The following is a 19,350-nucleotide window of genomic DNA, read 5'->3' as shown; positions in this document are numbered from 1 at the left end:
TCAGCATAAATGATGGCTTGTCCTTTGCTCTTTAGTAGAATGTATAGGGACATTGAAGATTATAAGACCACATGTTTAATTGTTTGGGTTTTTTCCTTGAGGACATGGATTCTTTTCAGTGATTTGTATTTGAAATGCCAGTAGTCAAAAGATATCTTCTAATGCAATTTAGGATAAACAGTTCAAGACAGCTTGTAAATGCTGGGCTTTGGAGCAAACAGTGAATAATTCCTGCTTCTGTTAGGACTAGAAGCCCTTACAGCAGCCCAAAATATGGCATCACACTCCACTAAAACTCTTCATGGAGAACAAATGCAGCAGCTGTCTAGCAGCAGAAAGAGGAAACTGGAATATTGCATTTGGCATTTTCAGAGCTGGTGAGGGTAAGGATGTTTAGTACTGAATTTAGGAACTACCATGCACAAGCATATATAACTGTGGTGGGTCATACCTACATATTTTTAAAGTCCCCATCCCATCTCTAGCAGCTGATGCATACCAGAATAGTGTTGGTATGGCTCACTTCCCAGAAAGTGCCTGAGTGCCAATAAACTTTAAGACGTACTGAGTTGAAGGCTGTATCTAGACCGTGAGGATTAATGGACCCCAAATGACCTAGCTGAATAAATGTGTTTCATTAGTTTTGAGCAAACCTTTCTTTGATTCCTGCATCTTACAACACAATGTTCTGCAAGTTTATTTTGAGGTATATGGTAAGTTCATTCTTTTGTTTGTAGTAAACCTTAAGTTTGGGTATTTTGTTGGGTATGCCTACAAAAATTATTGAATTATTCCTTAATTCATCACTTTATAATTAATCACTTTAATGTTATGGACTTACTTGTGAAGACTTTTGCAGATATCTGCATTTGTAGGTCTCAGAAATAACAAGGCTAAATTCTGCCCAAGGTGGCTCCTGTGCATCCAACTGGACAGCAGTGAATGTGTGCATTGCACAAGCATGGAGAGTAGGCTAAGGCTTGCAAGCACCTCACATTAGACATTCAGAGATTAGCATGACTCATATCCTCAGGAACAAACAGCATAGCTTTCCTTTCAAATGCCAAATCTTTCTGCTTCCCTAAAGCTGTTCTGAGCTGGAGGGGGCAGTTGCTGAGGCAGTCATTGAAAATCACCTTACAGAAGGGGTGAAAAACTGGCAATGTCCCATTGTCCCAGGGGCAGAATTAGAACTAGGACACAGATGTCAATTGACATACATGGAAATGGAAATCACACACAAACAATGGTTTAACACTTACAAGTTATAGGCAGTTATGCCTATACTCTCTTCCTGCCATATACTTCCTTTCCTTACCATTATAGTCTCAGAACAGATTTGCTGCCATTTGCCACAATGCCTGGTTTAAAGTCACAAGATATTCCTCAAAATCTTTTCAAACCTGAAAATACACAGGCTAAAAAAGGAGCCTAGAGTTCTCCATTTTGCTTTACAAAAGTTAACAGGAAAAAATGTAACTTCCATACATCCAAAGGAGGATCTCACTTGTTTGATTCAGGCAAAAGGTCAGTGACTGGGAGGCATTTGCAGTGAAAATGGACATTTTCTCCCTCCCTTACTGAGCAGAAATGATATCCTCAACAAGTCCTGTAGGACAGGCTTTCAGGTAAACACTTTCTCTGTATCCTGCCAATGATCTTTTTTCTAAATATGGTCTGTGTTGCCTTCTAGTTTCCTTGGAAGACAAAACCCTTATCCTGCTGACTTCAAAATTGCTCCTTCCACTCATGTGTAATGAGACCCACCCTCAAGCCCACAATTTTGCTGAGAGTCCATTATACACTTGGTGGCCTTTGGATCTGCTCTACAGACCATATGGAGCCATGAAGATCTTTGAAAGTATAGGAATAAGCAGGATAAATTCAGCATAGTTTTGCATGCTTGCAGCGAACACCATTGTATGAACAATCATTTCCACAGCAGCAGCAGCACATTTCCCAGGGGAAACCTGCAAAGTGTGAAAGACTTCCCCCTCATCCTGTTATCCATGCCCTTGTATTGATTCCTTCATCAGTACTGCAGCTCTGAGCTACTTCACATTCAGCACTAAGTCGAATCATCTCTTTGGCTATATTTCTCTGACAAAGGAACCTATTCCAGACTGGCAGATTTAGACACTAATGAAAGCTGAAAGAAAGTGTAAAGAAGGATCTCTACCCTTTATTAAGGCTGGTGTTTATATCCATAAAGTAAAACTCTCATCCAAACACTCCCTGTATACAGACCTAGGTCTTGATTTTCTAATAGCATTATTTTGGTCCCAGAGCATCCTAGAGAGGGAACAAACCTCTTGCACAAAAGGCATGTGATTGAGCATATCTCTTCAGGAACCTTAATGAATGGCAAAATTTGCAACCACTAGCCTGTAAGCTGTGAAAGCAGCTCATCTTTCTAACTCAGGGAATGTAAACCAGGTGTTATGGCCTTTTAAATTACAGCCAATTCTTTGAGCATATATAATAGCAAGAATGGATGAGAACTAACTGTTTCACTGCTGCTACAGTGGTTCTCTTATGCTTTAAAACATCAGACTGAATTCTAAATAGATCCTCTGCTACTTGTGCCACTGTTTTTATAGTATCTCAAGCAGTTTAAGACTCACTATTTATGTGTCATAGAGGATTAATTCTTCATTAATTTGGTGAACCGTAAATACCTGTAACCATTTCTTCCAATTCAAAAACATTAAATTGTCCATTTTTCAAGACTCATTTTATTAAGAGAGGACAGCACAGAAATTGAGCTTGGGTTAATTTTCGGTAGATCACTTTAATTCTTAGTACGACTGTTCCCTAGCTAAACCTCAATTTCCATTTTTTGGTACATCACTTTTCCTGCTCACAGATTTTGAGCCCTTTTCTCAGCTTATGTCCCTCTGTGCAGGTCCTTTGGCTCAAATCTATCAATTAAGTAGATCCCTGCTTAGGCTGCAGAAACATCCCATGGTCTTCAACCTCAAGCAGCAATTCCTGTGCCAGGTGAAAGCAGGGCCAGGCAAACCTTTTATTTATTGTAATAACAAACTATGTGTGAAAGTTCTGTCAAGGGGCCAGCATTTCGAGTGATTCATGGAGCAGCACTAATTGTACTGGCTACTCACTGATAAGTTGCACTCTTGGTGGGAGATTAGCCCATAAATCACTGTGAGGAGGTTGTTTGTTTGATGTAATCAGTGAGGTCTACCTATTTTGGCAGCCAACCACTTCCTTTCTATTATTTTTTTTTTTGGTTCCTTTTTTAGATGAACATCACTGAAGGGAACCACAGTTGTAGGTCTTCTCTCATTCCTTGCTCCTTCTTGTGTCTTGCCATTCTTCCAGAACTTTCCACTTCACCTCAAGTGCTAGTTTCCAGTGAGTGGTGTCTTCTGTTGTGTGCTTTGCTCATGGTATTCAAAGCCTTTTATAAATATGTAGGAGTTCAGACTCAAAACCCTTCTTCCTGCCTCATTTTGTAGGTGGTGAAGCTAGGATATATGTGACTAAGGAAACATCTTGCCCAAGCTCAAGACGCTGGCAGTATCTTACACCACAGTCAATGATGCGCTGGTAATTTGTCCAGACTGGACTATACTGTACAGATGCTTTGGATGCTGATTATCACAGGTCTGTAGGACAGGAAATCTTGCAATGCTTTACAGGTCAGCCTGTATTTATTTGCCTACTCATTGCATTTGTTGATGTAGTGTCCAGAGGCTGGAGGGGAAAAGATGTTTCTCAGTAACACATAAAGGCAAATGCAATTCCCTCGAAGCAGTTTGAGACCCTACTCTGAGCCAGGAGGTGCTCCTCCTGGGCTCTTTATACCAGCTGGAAGCAGAGACTGTGTGTACCCACAGACACTGCAACCTCTTCTCTGACTTCCCCAGTTGGCCTGGTTGCCTGTGTGGTCATGACCAGACCTGCTGGGCTCTTCTTCAGGTAGTATGGGGTGCCATGTCCTGGCATCTAGCCAGCTCTACTGCCACCCTCACAAAGAAACCTTTTCTTGCTGGTCCTTGGGAGATCATGTTATCAGTCAGTTCCAACCTGCCATGGAATGGATGCAACAGGAGAAACCTCCCTTAGAACGATGAGGACAAAAGAGTAGAGAATTTGTAATGCGTAAAAAGCCTGTGGAGTTGAAATAAGTTGTGGGTTACATGACTTCTGACAAGCTATTTCCAGATTGTTTTATATTGTTCTAGTCTTCACTTCCAAACTTTACAGAACATCACTTAAACCTTGCAAGATCCTTAACAAAGGTTCAAAAGTCACATCGCATTATCACAGGAGCTCAGCAGAGATTCTAAGCAGCTGTGATCCCTAGACCTGTGGCTACGGGAATTCGCTGAGCTATTGATAAATGATTTCTTCTGTGTCAAAACAAGCTTGTCTACCTGACAACCCCAGAGTTTCTGTACTTTGAGTGGTTCATTGTGTAACCACAATGATCTGATTCAAAATTGGCAAAACTTGGGCAATCATGGAGATGCATCTTGCATTTTCCTATTTGTGATTGTTTCAGTTACCTAAATGTTGTTGCCTAAACATCAAGACTTTGACAAGAGCATTTCTAATATTATAAGCGCTAATGAAAATTTTGGGTTTTTTTGCTAGTTGTTTTTAAATGAAAGCTTCAATTCTGTGAATCATAAAGGATCCCCAAAGTCAACAGCTGTGTGGTCTACCACTAACTTTCTGCTCAATCAAATTTGTGTTTGCCAAGCAGCTCAACTTTTGCAAGGGAAAACTATAAGAATTTTCTCCCAACTGAAATTATATGTATGACAATTTTGCATGTAAAATCTTGTCTGTGAAAAAAGGGTCTTTGTGGACCTAATAATACTTTTTCACATAAAAAGGTATGTGTTGCTCAATAAATACAAAAGTTTCATTTAATTAGCTACTTAGTTTTGGTAGTTTTCAGCATTAGTTCATGACTGGTAACCCTTTATGTTATTCTAATGTTGCACATGAGAACAGCACAACTATTTGTCCATCTATGTTTCTACATAAACACTTATAAGTAACAAATAGAATTTCAATTCTGCTATTAAAAATACCAAGGAAAATAAGCTAGTAATTCTATTAATTAAAGCTACTAATTCACTTCATTAGCATGGCAAAGAGACTTAATATGAAATAAAAATCACTCATACAAATAGAAGATGTAAACTTCTAGACAGCCATTAACACTTCATAACAAAATGAACAGCAAGGGACCAAAATGAAGGTTTAAATATAAACTGAAAGATAGCTAGAAGGAATATAAATTAAAAACACTCTGAACAACCTCAGATGTGTATCCTCATTCCTGAAGCACCCTTATGCCATCTTCCCTGCAATATTGTGGGGTTAGAAACAGCTCCATAGAGAAAGAGCTCTCTTCTGTTGACTGGCTCCTGTGAAAGGGCTTTTGAAAATTGTCATGAAACATTGTTTAAAAAGTCAAATAACCAAAAACCTCACCAAAAAGCCAAGAAAAGCAGCCAGCTACTGGACGGCCTAAAAAAGGATAAAGTGAAAAGACACTGTATAGCCAGCTTGTCTTGATCACATCAGATCCTGGTCCAACAAATGTTGGCTGTACTGGGAGCCAGAGCCTAAATATCAGGACAGAATTACTTTGCCTTGGACTTTTCCCCATCAATCGTGTATTGAAAACTCCCCAGTTTACATCTGCAGTCCTGGAACTATCTTGCACTATGATCTTTGAAATTTACTACTCCACTACACTGGAATAGGGCACTAGCAGGCTTCTGTGTGTTGAAGACTTTGGGAGCACATCACTAACTTTGTTTTTATGGGACCTTTTAACTTCGCTTTGCAATAGCCAATAGCTTCACATATATCTCAGTGTTTAAAAGCTACTACTGCCAATAATACTTGGTACTCTTGGTGAGTACCAAGAGCAAGATGCACAAATGTGCTTTTCTGTTACGTGGTCTGACGAGTAAAAGCTGCAGACAGGAGGTTGACAATATCACATTGACTCTCTTGGACCTTATGGAAATCCAGATCATGGCATTGGTACCACCCCTCCACAAATACTCTTGTTGCACAGACAAGAGTTTGTTCCCCCATCAAGTCAAGGTGTGGAAAGATCTTCAGGCTGTGATCTTCTAATGATTAATAAATTTGTCAAGGTCATCCAGAGCCAAAAGCAGATCCTAACACAGCCCCGTTCAATCCACAGCTCCTTCTTCAGGGAACAGTCAATAAGCTTTCAGTCCACTCAATGTTTCTAAGATACACTCTGGAGAATTTGACCCTAAAAATCATATCTAAGCTTTCAAAAAATCAAGTAGTTCAAAATCAACTAATATTCCCTGATGTGATAGGAATACAGTACATCTTGTAATACATTCTTGTAACATATATCCTCTTCACATTTTAGCACAGAAAGAAAATATAATATACTGATCAGACAAATATACTACAAACAGGAGATCCTGTCCATTATATCTTCTTTTACTCCTTGAAATGCACAAAGACATAATTTTTTATACAGATGTGCTCTGGGTATTCTTTTCACTATTGACATGCCTTTAATAGTTGGCAATGAGCAAAACTACCTTGTAAATTGCCTCCCAATCTTATTGAAATTGCCTGATACAAACTGCACCCTAATTGCTGAATTAGGACTATGTGCTTTGCTGAGCTAATCTTCTTGCTAAATAGCCACGTGGTGTGGCAGTTAAGGGCTTTTTATCAGGTTATTACAATGAGAGATTATATTGTTTCAATGTAATTGAATTTTAACGAGGACAACTCTTAAGCAAATACACCTCCATAAATGATGCAGCACTGATGTTATGCAGAGAAACTGAAGATGACAATTCAATGGAACCAGAGGGACCTAGGGGCCTCTTTAGTGGTTTAATTAAAAGAAGTGAAGTGTCCTCTTTTTTCTTTTTTAAAAACTAAACAAAACAAAAGAAAAAAAAAAAAGCCAAAAAGCAAACCACAAGCCCAAAACAAAACAAAAAAACCCACCACATTTTTCTTAGCCCTGTCTCTGTTCCTCTCCCAGCCAGAGAGTCCCATGGAGCTGAAAAAGGCTCCTGCTTTCATTTTCAATTATCTCAGAACTGCTGAATGGGAATCTCTGCTCTTAAGTCCAACTTGATTGTCATTCATTATTTCTTAACTTGACTTAAGTTACAAATGCAGCAATAAAGCAATCCACATTCAGCAGTCCAATTGGCTGAAACAGATAAAGAAAAACAGGATGTGTTGCATAAGTCTTGTCCATTTGTGATGAGAGTTGGCTGAATGACATGCAGTCTGAATTCTTGTGGTGGACTTCTGGTGCTAAAACTTTCCTAGTGTGTTTTCTATACATGGCATTACAAGATGTTCGACTTCTAAAGACACAATTTCTTGCTGAGGACTGAGGCAGTGGGAAATTGCTAAGAGAAAAGAAATGGAAGAGAAAAATATCAGCCTTGAAGTATGTTCTGCTTAAGAATAAAATAAACCTCTCTCTGCTCTGATGATTGTTCAGCAGGGGGAGGAAGATACATGAAGTATTATACATCTGTGATGTGATGTCAAAAAGACAAACCAACCCAGACATACACACTTCACTGCCAGAAAAGGAAACACTGGAAGGCTGGGTTTACAATAGCATTACTTAGCTACTCTGTACTTGCACTAGATGGGATCAGTGTGGGGCAGATAAGTGGCATACGACTCATTTCTGACAAGAAAATACCTTTCCAAAATACTGTGAAATGTAATGCAAATGGGCAAACAGACTGGGAAGTTCAAAAACCCCAAGATGTAAAGTAACTAGTGCATTAGGTGAAGTGTCAATGTTTGTCAACAGGGATTGCAGCTATTTCCACTTATGAATATGGAAACAAACCAAGCAATCCCACAAAGAGAAAATGTCTTGATAAGCTCTACAGTTATTGTGTTTTAATTGCTGGTAAATGCCAGCTCCAATAATGGCATCTGCTGTGTACCTGTGCAATCACAGTGCACTGGAATGAGCTAACGACTGCAGAGCAGAAGGCTGGCCTGAAGCCACCACACGTGTACATCTTAATGAGGGTCTCGTGGGGAGAGGGAGGCATTGAGCAACAGACTTCTGAGACTGTAGAAGCTGTTGGAGTGGAGCAGGGATCAATGGGGGCCCATTTTACCCACTGGAAAGATGCATACACTTTAAGGATGTTTGCTTGGCATCTGTCTGCTTCATGTGCACACAGACATAAAACCGGCTGTGGTGTCATGATATGCTCAGATGCAGAAATATGTCTGATAACAGCTACCATAATGAGCATATTAGGCACTGCTCATTACATCCTTGAAAAGCAACTCAGGCCCAGCTCTCTCTGAACCACAATGAATTCAGTATCAAAGTGCTGAATGGAAGAAAATGGGCTGATGGCAGCTGCTTTTATCTTTACATTTTCCATTACTAGACTACATACTTGCTGAGAATAAAGGATTAACCCTGTCCTGGCCCATCCCTAACCACATGGCTCTGGAGACTCCTCAAAGGATGGCTGGGGAGCACAGTGATGAAAGAGCTCCTGGGGAGGAAGTAAGAATATACTCAGAATACATATAGTGATCTGACTACCTCAGGATTACTTCAAACATTAAGACACTTGAGGCATTTCATACACCTAAACATTGAACTAAAGGTGATCCCAAATCACAAAGCAGAACCACCACTTAGTGATGAGGACACCAGGGAGCCTGAATGCTTTCTGTGCTACTGATGGGTTGTGCATCCTGAAGAAAGTCCTTTCACCATGCGCTGTCCGTCTTTTCTTCCTGCTTTACTGTTCAGGCACATGCTGAGGTTGAAACTACGTGACCAAGGTGCAAATGACACTGTTCAGGGTTAGAGAGGAATGAGGGCCTTCTGTTCCCCCAGTGTGCTATTTACATGCCACTTGCTATAAAGGGAAAGTATTTCTAAATCTGCCCAGTCACTCTGTCATTTTATATTCAGGTAGCAAAACATCCCTAGGTCCTTATGAGCTTTCTTAGTGTCCATTCCTTGCTCTCCCTTTGCTTCTTATTGCTCATCATGGTCCACCACTGTCATCGGGTCATTTTCCAGCTGTGTTAATCATCACCTGCTCCTAATATTTGATATAGTGAGAATTGTATGTGTTAGGGAAGTTCTTTCCCACTTTCTGGATCAATAACTTTCATTCTTAAACTTCCCAAGAGAATAAGATGTGTGGGCAAATGGGGTATGTCTGACCTGCCTTGAACCTGTTTCTGTTTAGGTTCCCAGTGCTTGATGTCTACTGACTCCTAAAAATGAACACTGAGCACATGCCTAAGCAAGAGGCAAAAACCAACTCAGCATATGGTGCTGAGTGTTTCTTTGGAGCAGAGTTTCCGATCTAGACAATGTTTGCAGGAGACATCATCATCGCCATCTGAGGGCTTTTTGGTGGCGTGAATTGAAACTACAGTGTCTAGAAGGTATAATCTGTAAAAACGTACCATATGGTAGGATTTGAGCTTGAGACCTTCACTGTAAGTCACTGCTGCCAAACACTCTGTTGGCACAATATCCTTTCTTTTTGTCAGCTGTAGAGTGCAAAGTTTCTAGTGATGCAGTGACTAAACAAGAACACCACGTTGGCATTTACTCAGTTTTGCCACAGACAATTTAATCAGAGAAGCAAGTGAATATACAAGGAGACTAAAGTAATCTTTTAACCCTGAGAGTGCTCTTTCCAAGAGGAAGAATTAGACATGTAGATTCAAGGCTCTGTGCTTTGTACTTCACTTTGTTGATATATCAAAGTGATACTCTAAAAGCAGAGATACAACAAACAGTTAACAATAACAACACAGCAAAGGCCTGCAGAGCATATAAACTCATCCCCCAAAGCATACATACATCTTGCCTACTTCCTGCCCTGTGTAAGTGCCATTGCATCAAGCTTGTTGTCTCTATTATGTTGCTGTAGAAATTAACTTTCTTCTGTTTTGACAGCTTGGTTACAAACGTGTTTACTCTGCATGCAATTCTGGATTCTCTCTCCAGCTCAGCTAGAGTTGGAGTTGGTTGGTCAAACTGCTGTGCTGCAGAGAGGGGTCAGGGAGAGCAGCTGAACCTCACAGCTTTGCACAACCTTGCTCTTCTCATTGAGCTCAGTTTGGGGGCTCTGCTCCACTCTCATATGAGACAAGAGTGCTACTCAATAATAGCATATTTGCTGCACGTGACAGCATATGCTATTCTTTGACTTTTCCTTGCCTATCTAAATAAGAATAGACATTTCTACCAATTCATTTAGGGCTGGTTTTTAATCTGTTGTATGCGTCTGGGAAGAGATACTTACTACTGAAGAATTATAGATGGGAAAAAACCTTATTAGCTGTGTCACCATGTTTGTAGGTGTAACCCTAGAGGTATTTGACAATTATCATCTTGCAGCTGGCCTAGCATAGGGTCAGTACCAGCTACTATTATTTCCCATCTTTGTGGGCTAGATTCAGGTGATGGTTTTGGGGCTTTTTTTGTGGGTTTTGTTTTATGTGGTTTTTTTGGTTTAATTTTTACTTTGACTTGTACTAATCAGAAGGTGAACCTAAACCTTCAGTGTTGCCTCCAGTGTTTCAGAGGTATTGGCCAAAGTATAAACCACAGGATTTTTAAAGTCCCCTTTGCCCAGGGTTATACCATTCCTTCTATGAAAGGCTCCAATAGCATGTGTAAGACTCTGATTTCAGACTAATTGAAAGAACAAGGAACATGAAAGCTTGAAGTTTTAGCCTGAAACAATGTTTATTCCAAACATTTCTAAAAGGCTTGAGTTCAGGCTGATATGAAGGTTCAGCTTAAGTTTGGATCTGAAAACCTTAGGTCAGTTCCAAATATTTCATAAATATAACTTCAGGAGGTGTCTGATATGCTTAATACAAATCTTTTTGCATTTTAGCTAGTTAGATGTCTGGTATTTGGGCAATGGGACTAATATTTGCGAAGATCAACAGAGAGGATCCATTCAATTTAAATACATCATATTTTAGTGCACTGAAGGTCCCTGTCTCAATGAAGAAAAACGGGGCCCTCTACTAGAGGGCCAGTGTCTTCATGTACCTGCAATGTAGCCTGAAGTTAAGTCCCCCTGCAAGGTGGCTGGATACTTCCTACTTTTGGCACAAGAAGTGAGCCTCAAACGTATTCAAGATGTAACTTTGTATTGTGAAGAAAACTCAGACAGCCTGTTCAACTTTTGATAGAATGCTCATTGATGTGTTTGGAGCGGTTGCTTTCCTGGTCAGGCTGCTTTATGTATTATAAATTCTGCTTATACCAGTACCATTTATCTGGGAACTGAAAGCAGATATGGTCAGTGTGGCCAATAGAGATGAAGCTGCTCTGAGTTTGTTTTAGCATAATGATGGATTTCTACAGAAGTCGGATGTAAAGTGGGCTGGGTTTCCTTTCAGAGACAGCTATTTCTCCTCATCAGTAAAGATGCTCCAAACTGTGAATGTGTTTTGTTTAGTTTAGTTTTAAAGTTGAATAGGGTGCAGATTGTTTCTGGTGCTTGAATCACTTGAAAAATAGGTGCTGTATAAATGATTAGGCCACGTTTTCACACTGATAACCCTAATAATTTGAGAGAAAAAGCACAGATCATGTCTTTCTTGAGAGCTTTACCTTCATACAAGGAAAAAATTGATAATTTGGACGTCTTATTATTAGAAAGAATTAGAAAAGCTTTGTGTATTATTGATGATAGGGAGAAAGAAAAGCTACTTCAAAAAAGATTATGAATGAAAAAAAAAATGATAAATTTGATAATTTGGACCAGTCTTATTTATTAGAAAGAATTAGCAAAGCCTTGTGTATTATTGATGATAGGGAGAAAGAAAAGTTACTTCAAAAAAGATTCTGAATGACCTCCCATGAAAAAAAATCCAACCCTGTTCTTATTTCTTTTCTCACTTTGTTTTAATGGTTTTCACCTGAATATACCAAGTAATTTCTGCCAAGATAGAAAAAAAATCTCCCCAGTTAAAGGAAGAAATAGCATGGTGTCTTTCCAGTTTTTGGTTCAAGCACCCCAGATGAGCAGCATTAGTCACAAGCCATTAGAATAGATAGCCTGAACTTCTCTCTGGCTACAGCTGAGCAGGTGCTTAGCACTTAAGGCAGAATCATGCAGTGCAAAGAAGAGCAATACTGGCAAAAGCAAAATAAATCCCCAAGTCCCCAGTAAATATTGTTTGCTTATATAGCTCACCATGGCTGACTACCAGGAGGAATAAAACATGTGGAAGACAGTGCTCTTAACTGAGGGTACACAGCTTGACTCAGATAATAAAAGAGGATGGTACAGGATCTGGAGCAATAAACGCCATATTTTAATGAATAATTTTCTGAAACAACAGAACACAAAGTCATTCTAAGGCTTATCTGTTTCCATCAGCAATCTGTTGTGTTTATGACAGTAACCTTGGCTTGTATTTGTCCACATTATCTTTATGTCAGGAGCTTTTAGAAGGGATGCTATGGCTTGTGATTGCAACACACTTGGAAAGTAGATGCCTGCTAGCACCTTTGCACCTGAAAGGTGTAAAAGGAGTAATTAAGAAGGTAATATATGGAAGCAGGCAGCCAGAACTCATTTCTTTTAGTCCTCTGGGGGTGATTGATGAGAGGTTTTTCCAGGAGCTCCTGTAATCTGTTCATTGTCTGAAGCTCCTTGTGATCTTAAAAATTTCACAAACGTCAGTGGAAGTTTAGTGTTATATGGTGAGTAGTTCTTTCTTTTTCTTTGACCTACTTTAGAGATTTCTAAATCTTTTTATTTAATGCTGTCTTGCTGCAATTTAATTTCGGATCTTTGCTTGTTACTGAAAAGTTTGCTGTTTTGTCCAGTTAGATTAGAAAGTCTGGTTGCTTTCCTGAGAGGGTGTCCCAATTTTTTGTAGCTACTTAGCTTCACAACATGTTGTCAAGCATGCATGTGCTGTCTTTCCATGACTTTGGCCAGAACTTCTTACTGTTGGCTCAGGAAGGTGGAAGTTTTAAATGCATGAATTCACTGTGGGTAGCTTCCTTCTCCTGAACACATGGTCTGCTTTCCCTCCAACATCCCCATTCGGGGAGGGGCAAGCAAAAAGGAATTGGTGTAATCTGTTTTCTAGGCTCAGAGCAGGTCTTGATCTCTCTCATGGAGAGAGGATAACATATTTGCTCAATAAGGGCCCTGTTTTTCCTGTTGTCTTTTTGCAAGTTGTCTCTGGCATAGGGCTGAGCTGTCCTATGGAGTGGGAAGAAAGTGGTCCTTGCCTTAAAATTAATATTTTATGTTAAGGTGAGTAGTTACAGAGGGCAGATAAGCTTAATACCTCCTGCATATAGATCCTTGCAATTTTGAAATAGAGTGAATGTGTGTGATGAAGAAACAGTATTTTGCCCAGACTGGCTTGATCGGAGAGCAAAATACAAAGTCTGGTCTATTTGCAGAATGGAAACTTTGTTATTTTATTTTTCTTCCTAAGGCTCACACAAACTGAAAACCCTAGGAGTATCATTGAGAGGGCTCATAAGGGAAAAGATTTCACCTGTTGTTCTTGTCGCCTGGAAAGGAGGTTTGAGGTAGGTTTCTTTTTTTTTTTTTTTTTTTTTTTTTAACTATTTCTGAGGGTGAGGAAAGAGGACAAGTGAGGGGTTTGGTTTTTTTGCTGTAGAAGGGCAATCTGTTCCTTTCATTCCAGCCCTGCCACTTCTCAATCCAGCCTGAGCCTGGAGATGATAATAAAGAGCTTTCACATGCAAATATTGCAATTTACTTCCACAACAGCAAGCCACTGAGGAGTGAAAGGGAAGCCACTGTAACGCTGACAATTACATTGTTCCAAAACCACTCTGCTCCTCAAATTCAGGGAAGGAACTCTAATCAAAGGCTATTCAAGTCTCCACCACAGGACTTACCATCCTCATCTTCTTGGTGCTTCTCATCTTTCTCAAATCCTTCTTCATAGTGAAATCACTGACATGCTCACCTGGACAGCTCCATCTGACCATATTAAATCAAACTGGCAGAGCTGAGGATATTTTTTCCACAGCCTGGGAAATGACTTTAACATTCTCACTCAGTGGTGTCACTGGAGCAAAGAGAAATGGAGAGCAGGGACATGCATTTATCTCCATGGCTTCCTTGTGTCTCTGACCATAGGGAGATACATTTCAAGAAGACAGGCAAGCTCCAGAAGTGAATATTTACTTTTAGCTATTATTTACAAACCTTTCTCCACGCAGATGTAAATAGAAATGGAGGAATATACTAGAATGCTCTTCATAGATTATGACAATAAAATCTTTAAATCCTTTCCTGAAAATAATTTTGCTCTTTAATAGACTTGCAAATATAAGGTAGGAAACAAAAGTTCCTGTTTTAGACCATTCAGTTTGACACCCTCAGGCAAGCTGAGGTGAAATGGCAGTTTTCTGTGATGCAGTGAGAGCTCATCACAACACAAAGTCGTTCTCAACTCTGGAAGCAGGCTGGCAGTATGTATGTGGCCACCAAGCTAGACAGTCCTGCCTGGTGACATGGAAATGTTTCTAGGTCTGAGAGATTCTGGGCCAAGACAGCAGGAAGGGGCTGTGCTCAACAGGTCTGTGTCAGTGATTAGCAGGGCTGGAGCAGGCCTGTGCCCATCCAGCCTTCTCTGGAGGTGAACTGCTCAGGAAAGGGCAGGAATGGAGGAAAGAGAGAAAAGAACTTCTGTGGGGACTCTACAATGTCCAATTTTGTAATACAAGGCCTAAAGCAGACAGTTCTTAGTGCTCTTAGAGGGGCTTTCATTTGTGAGTTTCAAGGAACTTTGTTTATATGGAGAAACCTCTTACCCATAGTAAACCCCAGATTTAAGGAAGACACAAAAAAGAATGCTACCTTTACTGTTGCTCTGAAGCCAGTGTTCAAAATAGCCTACCAACTAATAAAATATAACATCAGTCTCAGTGTCCCACAATGTAAGTAAACCCTGCTGATGGAGGATTTTACAGCAGTGCCTGTGGGTATCCATTCTGCCCGTGCGTTGAACATGTCTTGGTGGATGCACCTAGAAGCTGAGGTCAGCAGCCAGCCTCCTTCTGGGAGGTTTGGTTATTATGTCACAACAAACACACAAGAGAACCCATTTGGATTTCAGCTGTGGTCTTTTGTTACTGCATCTTGAAAACAAATCTAAAGCTTTCAAAATCTTGAGTTAAGCCCTCTGGGAATTTTTTCTCAACAGCTGCAATAGGAGAGCATGCAATCCTCTCAGATCAGTGACCCTCTGGGGTCTGTGCACTGGAGAATTGTAGAAGGGGGAAAGTAGCTTCTAGCTACCTTTCTAGTGTCCAAGTACCCACAGAAACCAGGAAACTGTTTTGTTATGTCAGATGTTGGCAAGGTGTATGACTTGTAATTTTGAAAAATGTAGCTAGTGAACAGCAGTGGATTTCAACAGTGAAAAAAAAAATCTCACCTTTATTCACACAGGATCAGACTTATTGTCATCAGTGAATGTCTTATTTCCTCCTACCTGTAGAGTTTTTTTTTTTTTTTTTTTTTGGTGAGAGGGAAGATATGAGAGTCCAAGGGGTTTAGAAGGTGATTTCCTGGTGGACAGGTGTAACAATTTCCAATCACCGATCATGTGATTATGTTTTCCTTTATTAAAATATATTTATTTGCAAGTTTTTTTTATGCTAAATTTTTGAGTTGAATGATCTTAATGTAGATCACAGTATATCTATAATTGATGGATGAGAAATCTTCAGTAGATGTGGTGGATAACTGTTCCTCATCTAAGGAAATTCTTTTTCTAACAATCTAAAATAACCTTAAGTCACGATCTTTTTTAAATCCAAATTTTCTGCCATTTCCCTCTTGCCTGAGATCCACAAAATATCTGTAGATTCTTTGTTATATCTGTAAGGATCTAGTAGCAGTTTGCCTGAATCTGAATGTAACAGAAGCAAACTTACCAGAACACTTGAAAGTATCCTCCACTTCTTCGTTGGTATTTATTGTGGAATTCCTACAAACTATTTTTTTAAATTAAAAAAGTGGGTTGTTTAAAAAATCTATTCCCTGCCAGTTAATTACTAGGAAATGGAGAAGCATGTGCTACCTGCCACAATTAATTAGTCTACTGGTGGTTTTCTACCTCACATAAGCCTGTATTCTAATTATGTAGAGACAGTGTCTGCCATGAAGCATTAGTATCCAACCACTGAGGTGTAAATGCAGTGCCACAGATTTCATCTGCTGGGTCAGCTGTCAGAAACACAGATGGTGAAGACCCATGAAATGATCTTGTCCCATCCTCCTGGTTAGCACTGATTTTCTCACCTTTAAGGATTCTGTCCAGCCTGCACTTAACCGATTAAGGAAGGGGAAAAGAACCTTTCACAGTTTCACAGGGAAGAAGTGCATCTTAATTTGTGGGTCATGACCTTGCAGCTCTGCAGTTCACGGGCAGTTTATCAGTGCTGAAAACACTGTAATAATCCTAGAGCGAAGAAAATACAATATTCCATGTAGAATCTGGGAGAGGCAAAGCTTTCCAAATATGAGGTGAAATGTGGTGGTGTTTATTACAGCCAGACATATTGCTGTCATGTTAAATATTTTTCTATTCTTTCTGAGCTAAATGAAAGAGATCAGGAAAAAACCTTTTTTTTTTTTTTATTTATACCAGACAAAGGTAATAAATGGGAAATACTTTAGAAACTGTGCTGCTGCCTTTTCTCTGGTGAGCTTTTCACCTGCACAACTTGTTTCCAGCAACAGCCAAGACTGTTCAAAGGGACACCATGTTGCCACGTCTCCTCTGTTTCTTAAACATCTGGACATCTGGGGGTATGTGATTAAATGTGATTTCTCACCTTACAGGAGCAAACAAATGAAATGCAGTTGCTGTCCAAGCTATAGGAGAGGAAAATTTGTAGTCAGAGCTTGTGCATTGCCTCAAGGAGAAGAATGCAGAAATCTAAAACAAATACATTTGAATTTATTTTTAAGATCTCACAGATTTTAAGTTAGCATTATAATCTCCAAACAGGTAAGGAAGAGACATAAGTCTTGGGTCTAGGGGACTGATTGTAATAAAAGCAAAATGAAATCAAGTTTAAGACCCCCAAAGTTTAAGCAACCTGAAGTTCAAAAATACTGAAGTTTTGCTTTTTGGTAGAGGCTGGATTATGCCTTTTTTTCCCCTGCTCTCATTTAACATTTTAGCTAATGCTGACAGCAGGGCTCAGTATCCATCTTCTAAGATGACATAATTTCAGTCAGATAAACAAGACATGTCATTGTAGCATTTTGTGAGGCAGAAAAAAATTATCCTTGTAAATGCAAGACCCAATGGCTAAACTGTTTTTCCAAAGCAAGTACATTTTGTCCCACCTGGAAAACAAGGGAAAACAAACCACCCAAAACAAATGAAAAAAGCTCACCTTGCTTCAAATGCCACTAGTCTATAGAGCTACTGGCTGTAAAAGTAACCTCTCCTGCCTGGCAACTGGTAAAGCATTTAAGGACAGGAGCTGAATAAAGTTGAAACTTGTTTTTCTTTGCCTTTCAACTAAAATAAGTGTCTGTGCATTAATTGCATGCTGGATACTCTTACTCTGACCATATCTGTTCCAAAGAAAAGCTGAAGTTGCTGCAATAAACAAAAGCAGCTGTTATGGGTCAGCTGCTGTCAGTCCTTTGGGTGTCACAGAGCTTTTTCTTTTATATGTTCTTATCAATGTTGTATGTAACGTATTGAATATCTATCATGAGGATCTCTTGGTTATTTAACTGGAGAATATAATCAGAATCTGTCTTAATTCTGATTCCTAAGAGCCTTTACCTGATGCCTGGTCTGGTCATAGAATCACAGAATGTTTTTGGTTGGAAGTCCCCCTAAAGATCACCTAGTTCCAGCCCCCTGCCATGACAGGGACATCTTCCACTAGACCAGATTGCTCCAGGTTCTGCCCAGCCTGGCCTTGACCACTTCCAGGGATGGGACATCAACTACTCCATCATGCAAGCTGTTCCAGTGCCTCCTCATCCTTGTAATGAAGAATTTCTTCCAAATATCTAATCTAAACCTAACCCCTTGTCCTATCACCCCATGCCTTTGTAAAAAGTCCCTCTTCAGCTCTCTTGTAATCCACTTTAGATACCAGAAGGTTCTACAACATTTTCCCAGAGTCTTCTCTTCTCCAGGGTGAACAGCCCAAACTCTCAGCATTAGGAGAGGTGCTCCAGTCCTTTGAGCATCCTCATGGCCCTCCCTTGGATTCACTCCAAGAGTGTCATGTCATTATGTTGGGGGCCCCATATCTCTATTTTTCTTCATTTCTGGCTATTTCTGCCCTATTTTCTTCTTCAGCCATGACCTAATTTCCATCCTTAATGTATTACAGTTTTTATGTTGGTCTCTAGTCTTATTCCCCATTGCCTTATTTTTAACTCTTGACTTGTGGCTTGTGCTCTGATTCTTATATAACTTTATGGTTGTCTTTTGTCTTTATATCTTTCCATTCTTCATGTATTTCTAAATTTAGAAGGGTATATAGAAGTATTCAGTTCTGAAGCCTCTGTTACTCTGAGACCATATAGATTGGCATTTTCACCTCCCTGCTTTGCTGGATGTTCTTCCTTTTTTTTTGTTCATCTGAGAATAATCCAGAAGTATACAGCTGATAGCCCAAATCTGCTGTCAGCTGTGTCAGGAAAACAAAGATGAGGAGTGAATGAAAAATAAACCCCTTGAAGCCTCTGGGGTTGCCTTTACTTTTATTCTGAAGATTTTGAAGGAGAAGAAATAAAGCAGAGATTTCAAGGGGAGATCGGAAAGGCAGTCTTAAATCAGAGAAGGAAATACAGACTTAGTGATGTGGTGTTCTGCTAAAGGTCTCAGCAGTGGCTGGTAGTTTTCTTGGAGAAACTTGGCTGGATGATGGTCAGATTTGACTGAAGAATGGATAGAATGATCTATTTCATTCATAATATTTCTGAAGTACTTAGGGGAATTGTATCTAACATGTTTAGTCCTTCAGAGATAGTTCAAGTAGCCCTAAAATTAGTCAAATCTATTTCTGTCACTGTGAGCGATAAAACCACTGAATATTTGTGTGTAATTTCTGTGTAATGTGTCTGTTTAAATAATATGATTTCCGTTTAAGTTTTGTCAGTGGTTCTGGGTCTGAATGGTTAGTCAAGTGTCCTCATGTGAAAGAAGTTGGAATTGGAAGTCTTTATAACTTTTTAGATCACAGTAAGTGAGCATATTTTAATTCCTAAAAAGTGTTTTGTCAGAAGTAAAATTGAAGGTAGTTTTCATGGGTCT

General features: G+C 39.6%; 2 long non-coding RNA genes across 2 annotated transcripts in view; both read left to right on the top strand.

Annotated features, from left to right (window-relative positions):
• LOC146439341 (uncharacterized) overlaps positions 1-19,350 on the top strand; it is a 560,563-nt gene that overhangs the window by 159,230 nt on the left and 381,983 nt on the right. The window lies entirely within an intron of this gene.
• LOC146439343 (uncharacterized) lies at positions 12,548-14,415 on the top strand. Its single transcript, XR_014850757.1, has 3 exons — positions 12,548-12,754; positions 13,507-13,603; positions 13,723-14,415. It is a non-coding gene; the product is annotated as an uncharacterized LOC146439343 (long non-coding RNA).

This window comes from Lichenostomus cassidix, chromosome 3 (genome assembly GCF_008360975.1).
Source record: "Lichenostomus cassidix isolate B80296 chromosome 3, HeHo_3.0, whole genome shotgun sequence".
In the NCBI taxonomy this organism is placed as follows: domain Eukaryota; kingdom Metazoa; phylum Chordata; class Aves; order Passeriformes; family Meliphagidae; genus Lichenostomus; species Lichenostomus cassidix.
Note: the sequence above shows the minus strand (reverse complement) of the source record. Positions and strands in the feature narration are given on the sequence as shown.